Source organism: Anabrus simplex, chromosome 1, assembly GCF_040414725.1.
Source record: "Anabrus simplex isolate iqAnaSimp1 chromosome 1, ASM4041472v1, whole genome shotgun sequence".
Lineage (NCBI taxonomy): Eukaryota > Metazoa > Arthropoda > Insecta > Orthoptera > Tettigoniidae > Anabrus > Anabrus simplex.
Genome location: NC_090265.1, coordinates 1657881887 through 1657888362, shown reverse-complemented (window position 1 = coordinate 1657888362; position 6476 = coordinate 1657881887). Strand labels below are relative to the sequence as shown.

At 40.6% G+C, this 6476-nt stretch overlaps 1 non-coding gene across 1 annotated transcript; it reads right to left on the bottom strand.

Moving 5' to 3' along the window:
- Positions 1-3313: 3313 nt before the first annotated feature.
- On the bottom strand, positions 3314-3420 carry LOC136859328 (U6 spliceosomal RNA). Its single transcript, XR_010858973.2, has one exon. It is a non-coding gene; the product is annotated as a U6 spliceosomal RNA (small nuclear RNA).
- Positions 3421-6476: the final 3056 nt, after the last annotated feature.

Genomic DNA, 6476 nt, shown 5'->3' with positions numbered 1-6476 from the left:
TCCACCAATATTAGCTTAAATAATCTGAGGTAAGAGACAGTTGTTTGTAATCTACCTTTATGTAACATTGGAGACGTAATGTTTAAGACATTGTGTTCACACTATTAAGAATAAATTAGTGCCTTGCTTGTAGGAATGAGAAGGGGGCCTAACAGGCCACCCACCATGACAAATAGTACATTCTGTTGGCACCATTATGACATGTTAACATTTTAGTAGAATGTTTCAGATTGGGCTATTCGAATCATCTTTCGCGGGCTATTTTGGATCAGTGTTTTCAACGGGATATATATGTTCCGTATGGAAATAATGGTTTAATTTGCTTTAGTATTTAATACTACGGAACACTAACAGGACTATTTCCCACGAAACATGTTCTTGAGTTAGTTTAAATTCGTGCACCTGTAAGTGTTGATCTGAAGAGATCTTGGAATACAGTTATTATGCTTGCTATGCATCAATTATGGTTAGATAATATTCTTTAACACCGCCTGAATGAAGGAAACAATATATTAATTATTAGTACCTCTTTTTGTTTCTCCCATAGTGAGAAAATCACGATATCAATGAGCTATCTGAATCAATCGAAAATCCAGGACCGTCAAACTTTCCTACTGATGACGCCAGTATATCTACAAACAAAAATGCTCCTGTTGCACGCACCTCTGATGCACTGCACCTCTCACAACGAGAAAGATGTTCAGATAGTATTATACCTAAGCCATCATTACCTAGGCCTATTTCAGAAACTTTATTCGTTATTTTACCATCACCGAACAAAAATATCGTTGAGAAAGTATGTTAACGGAGTGCATTCAGCCTGCGACCTGACATCTTCTGAACATGTCGAGAAAGCACAGGTAAAGAGAAATCTGCAGTATTCGAAAGAACAGACTTCTGCTAGCAGCAAACTTAAGTCAGTGGGTAACAACAGGAGGTTTAGGCCTAAGCGTTCAGTAACGAGTAGGAAGAAATTCCTTCGATATTTATCAAGTTCCTTATCAGATGAAGAAGGGCATTCAGCGTGTGGGTTCTGTATGTTCCTGTATTTGGAACACACATTACTTCAAGATAGGCGACTGAATATGCTGTAAGAAGCGTGGAACTTGTTGCCATGAGGTTGGTTTTGGAGCAGGTGGACGAAAGCAGTATTCTTGAGGAAAAAGTGTTTAGTGCTCTGGGAATGGCATGAAAACGCTCATTTGAAGAAACGTATTTTTCAGCGTGTTTATGTTACTAGAGAGGATTCGCCGTGCTGACCACATGACACATCGTAATCTGCAGGCCCTCGGGCTGAAAAGTGGTCGCTTGGTAGGCCATGGCCCTTCGGGCTGTTGCACCATGGGGTTTGGTTTATGTTACTAATTGTACGCACATTAAGTGCTCGAAACTGGGTGATCCAAGAAGCCCCATCTGTGATAATATTTATCCCACAATATTTCAAAAGTGATTTTTTGCAATAGGCGTGATTTTTTACATTATTGCTAGTAAATAAGTCGATCTTTTACGCCAATTATTGCATCATTTTTGCCCGAAACCATAGAGTACTAGGCTGTATTCTGCCATCAGAGATTTTTTTTTACATGCACTTCGGTTCATGTATGTCTGAAATGATTCAAATATCTCCACCCTACCCTAAACCAGCTGACGGAAAGTGGAAAATTTATAATACTGACAACTATTGTGTGTGATGATTCCCCAAGTTCCATTTACCTGTGTATCAATTGGAACGATGTGGGCACAATTCAGACACTTAGACGATCAGCGTTAAGCAAGAAATTAGGAAAGGGACAGGGCACTAGATCTTTACACTTGTTCACCCGAATGATCCTGTCAATTTACGTGGAGTATTGTTTTCATTTTATTTCATTTCATTTCATTCAATCCATGTATCCTCTGGGGTTGATTCCACCTCGAATACAACGAAGGATTCCACCTCAACTGCCTCAAGGGCAGTGTCCTGGAGCGTGAGATATTTGGTCAGGGCTACAACTGGGTAGGAGGACCAGTACCTGACCCACATGGTCTCACCTGTTATGTTGAACAGGGGCCTTTTGGGGGATGGGAGGATTGGAAAGGATAAGCACGTAAGAGGGATGGAAGCGGCCGTGTTTTAAAATTTAGTACCATCCCGGCATTTGCCTGCAGAAGAAGAAGAACAAGTGGGAAGCTATGCAAACCACTTCGAGGATGGCCGAACCACACAATGAGATTCTTGACACTGAATTGAGCAAGCTGCAGTGAAGTAATGTGTGATTTCTAAGCTTACTGAGAACGAATCATCAAACTACCTGCTTCAAGGTAAAGAGCTAAAATGAGTCTTGTGTGGATTCGGACAGAGCCATCAGCTTTGAAGTCTGACGTATACGTGCGATTTAGCCTATGAAAAAGAGAGGAGCCAATCCAGGTCCCTATGGAATTCCATAAATTTGTTTGTGTGTTCCACTTCTTAAATATTTCGAAAATATCTGGAAGTATTGTTGCTAAGCTTATTGCTGAAAAGTACCATGAGGTCAAGGCTGACGGACGTAAGTTTCAGCAGAAGTCCTTCACATCAAACTGCATCATATCATATGGGTGGTATGAAGTTGAAAGTTGAATGTTCACATTATTGAATGTAAGAACTTATAATGTTAATAATGATAATAATAATAATAATAATAATAATAATAATAATAACCGAGAGAGTTGGTCCTGCGGTTAGAGGAGTGCAGCTGTGATCTTGCATTCGGGAGATAGTGGCTTTGAAACCCACATTTGACAGCCCTGAAGATGGTTTCCCGTGGTTTCCCATTCTCACACCAGGCAAATGCTGGGACTGTGCCTTAATTAAAACCACGACCGCTTCCTTCCCACTCCTAGTCCTTTCCTGTCCCATCGTCGCCATAATACCCATCTGTCTCGGTGCGACGTTAATTATACTATTATTATTATTATTATTATTATTATTATGTAATTATAGTGAGTACGAGGAAGATTTATATTTTCGCACTTTCTAGTAAGTATTATGTACATGAAAACATAATGCTCTGTTTGTCACATGCGATGGTGTCTGAATATTAAAATGACATTATGTACGTATGTATTTCTCTTCCCAGAAATAATCAATTTTTATATTTTTAGACTTTTTATTGATATATTTTTCTTATTTTCTAATTCTCTCTTTGTTTTTCTTGTATTTTCTGTTTAAGGACGACACACACATCCAGTCCCCGGACCAGTGTAAATAACCAATTGAGGTTAAAATCCCCGACCTGGCCGGGAATCGAACCCGGGGCCCCTTGAACAAAAGGCCAGCACGCTAACCATTTAGCCATGGAGCCGAACCTTCACGAATTTTCGTGTCATCCTTGCGCAGGGGCCATTCTAATCTTCTATGTATCGTTCCAATTTTAGTATATATACCGCCGAAGCGAGTACAATTGAAGCACAAAATATTATTCGGTATTTAGAAGGATTCTCTGCTATAAAGATATTACGAATGGTAAGAAAAGAATGACGGTTAAATGTTTGTGAAGGGACTTGCACCATATAGCAGTGTGTGTGTGTGTGTGTGTTGAAACACAAACTCTGGACTGCAACAGATAGTCCAGTCCCCTACATGACGTAATAATGTTTTAACTTTAATCTTACAAGCAAGGCGAGGGGAGATACATGTTGTCCATGTTACGAGGTCAAGGTCAAGGTATAGTAACATGACCTCACATGACCTGCCTGCAGAGCGCTCACTGGATCAATACGATTGGTCCAGCGGCCCAGAGAGCCTGCATACACAACAACAGCTGCCGGGCCCGTTCCTGCCCTGTTAACACTGTTCACACATCACACACTGCGCACTAAACAGCTCCTACTAGGACATTTAACTAGGCATGTCAATTGAAGAGCATTGTACATCGCGCCAACATTACCATGAATAAGATCCATTTGACAAACTGTGTAACTGTGATGTCCGCACTACTGTGATTGTGTTTGTATAATATCGTAAAAAAATAATTGTTATGAAATTCTTACATAGGATTCATTTTTTGCAAGTTGCTTTACGTCGCACCGACACAGACAGGTCTTACGGCAACGATGGGATAGGAGTGGGATGTAAGCGGCCGTGGCCTTAATTAAGGTACAGCCCCAGCATTTGCCCGGTGTGAAAGTGGGAAATCACGAACAACCATCTTCAGGACTGCCGACAGCGGGGGTTCGAACTCACTATCTCCCGAATGCAAGCTCACACCTGCACTCCTCTAACCGCACGACCATTACATAGGATTAATAATGATAATAATAATAATAATAATAATAATAATAATAATAATAATAATAATGTTATTTGATTTACGTCCCACTAACTACTTTTACGGCCTTCGGAGACGCCGAGGTGCCGGAATTTAGTCCCGCAGGAGGTCTTTTACGTGCCAGTAAATCTACCGACACGGGGGCTGTCGTATTTGAGCACCTTCAAATACCACCGGACTGAGCAAGGATCGAACCTGCCAAGTTGGGGTTAGAAGGCCAGCTCCTTAACCGTCTGAGACACTCAGCCCGGCTTACATACGATTAACAGTGACATTGATAATATGAACCGGGCGAGTTGGCCATGCGGTTAGGGTCGCGCAGGTGTGAGCTTGAATCCGGGAGATAGTGGGTTCGAATCCCCTGTTCAGCATGGCAGGTGAGGTCGCCTTGGTGATGTACTGGTCCTCATCATAAACTGCATACCCCGACCCAGAGTCTCACGATCGAGGGCACTGCCCTTGAGGAGGAAAAGTTGGGATTCCTCGCTGATTCTTGGATGGTAAAAGGATTACGAAAGAAACAAAGAAAAAAGAAAGAAAATGCACGTATCTCATAACTTTAATTAATCGTAAAAATTATGTTTTCGGCGCACATTGCACACTGCTGTATTTTTCCTGTGTCGATGAATAATTTTCTTGTCCTGTTATACTCTATAATCTGTTTACTGTTTTTTTTTTCCCGCATGATCCATGCTCCAAATTCTTCTTCTTTCCTTCTTTCTTCGTTATGCCCATTCATAGAGCGCGTTTGAACTTGTTAGTTGGTTTGATGGTTTGTGCCATCTTATCCTCCCAAAATCTCTTCATGAATGCACTGTGTTGCATCTTGCGTTTTGTCGACAACTTCCTACCAGTTGTCTTTTTGGGTTTCCCCCTAAATTTATGATTGGCTACTTTTGTTCTAAAAGCTCCACGATTTTCCATGATGTCGTCTGTGATATTTATTTCTTGGAGGTCCGCCTTATTTTCTTCTAGCCATTTTATTTTGACCTTCTTTGAGTTTATTACTTTGAATAATCTTTTAGTTAGTCTGTCGCTGTTCATTCTGTAGATATGGCCATAGAAATTAAGGCGTCTTTTCCGTACGGCATTAGTAAACCTGTCGGTGAAGGAGTAGGGGTCCGCTGTTCTCCTCATAATCCATATTCCATTTTCTCTCGTAGGACCATAAATTTTCCTGAGAATTTTCCGCTCCTGCTTTTCAATTTCTGTAATTTTAGAGTGACCACCTAAGCATATGGTTTCTGAGGCATATAAAGCTTCAGGCAATACAACTGTCTTGTAGTGTCGTAATTTTGCATTACGCGATATGACTCTTTTGTTGTAGTAATTCCACGACAGTCTGTATGCCTTATGTAGTTTGGTGTTTCTTTCTAAATTGGCACTACTGTCTAATCCTGATGGTAGTATAATTTCTCCAAGGTATTTGAAGGAGGGCACCTGTGAAATTGTGCCGTTTTCCATCTCTAGCGGAGTTCTTTTGCTATTTTGACGTAGGTTTTCCATGTAGTTGGTTTTCTCGTAGGATATCTGGAGGCCTGCCTTTTGATGCTATATTGTGTAGTCTCTGAATGGCATACCTTGTTTCATCCTTGGTCTTAGTAATGATTTTGAGATCATCAGCAAATACTAAACATTTCACATTGACCTTACTTCCCAAATTTCCGATGTTTACACCCTTGATATCATTTCCCCACTCTCTAATAACTTTGTCTAGAACTTAAACAGAATAGGGGAGATGCCGTCACCTCGAACACCCGTACATATTTCAAAAGGCTCAGGAATTTCACTTCAGAGGTCGTATTTGTGAGGGTCTGCTGGATAAGTGCTCTGGTCTTCTTGTCCACCCTGAGTTCTTCTAGAGTATCAAATACTGTCTGTCCACAGAGTCATACGCCTCCACACTCCAAATTATTATTATTATTATTATTATTATTATTATTATTATTATTATTATTATTATTATTATTATTATTATTATTATTAAGGTAACATCATCTCCGTGTGGTTACTGCAAGTACTGCCAGGGTATGCAACCCGCCTGTCGGCTGCTCTATTCTCATACGTTAGCCAGCCGTAACGAGCGGAGCAACTCCCGCCTGCTCCATAGAGCAACTATTTGATGACGTCTGATCAAGAAGCTCAAATTTCGTCCAAAATTCTTTTAAAGTCTTAATAGAGCTGGAA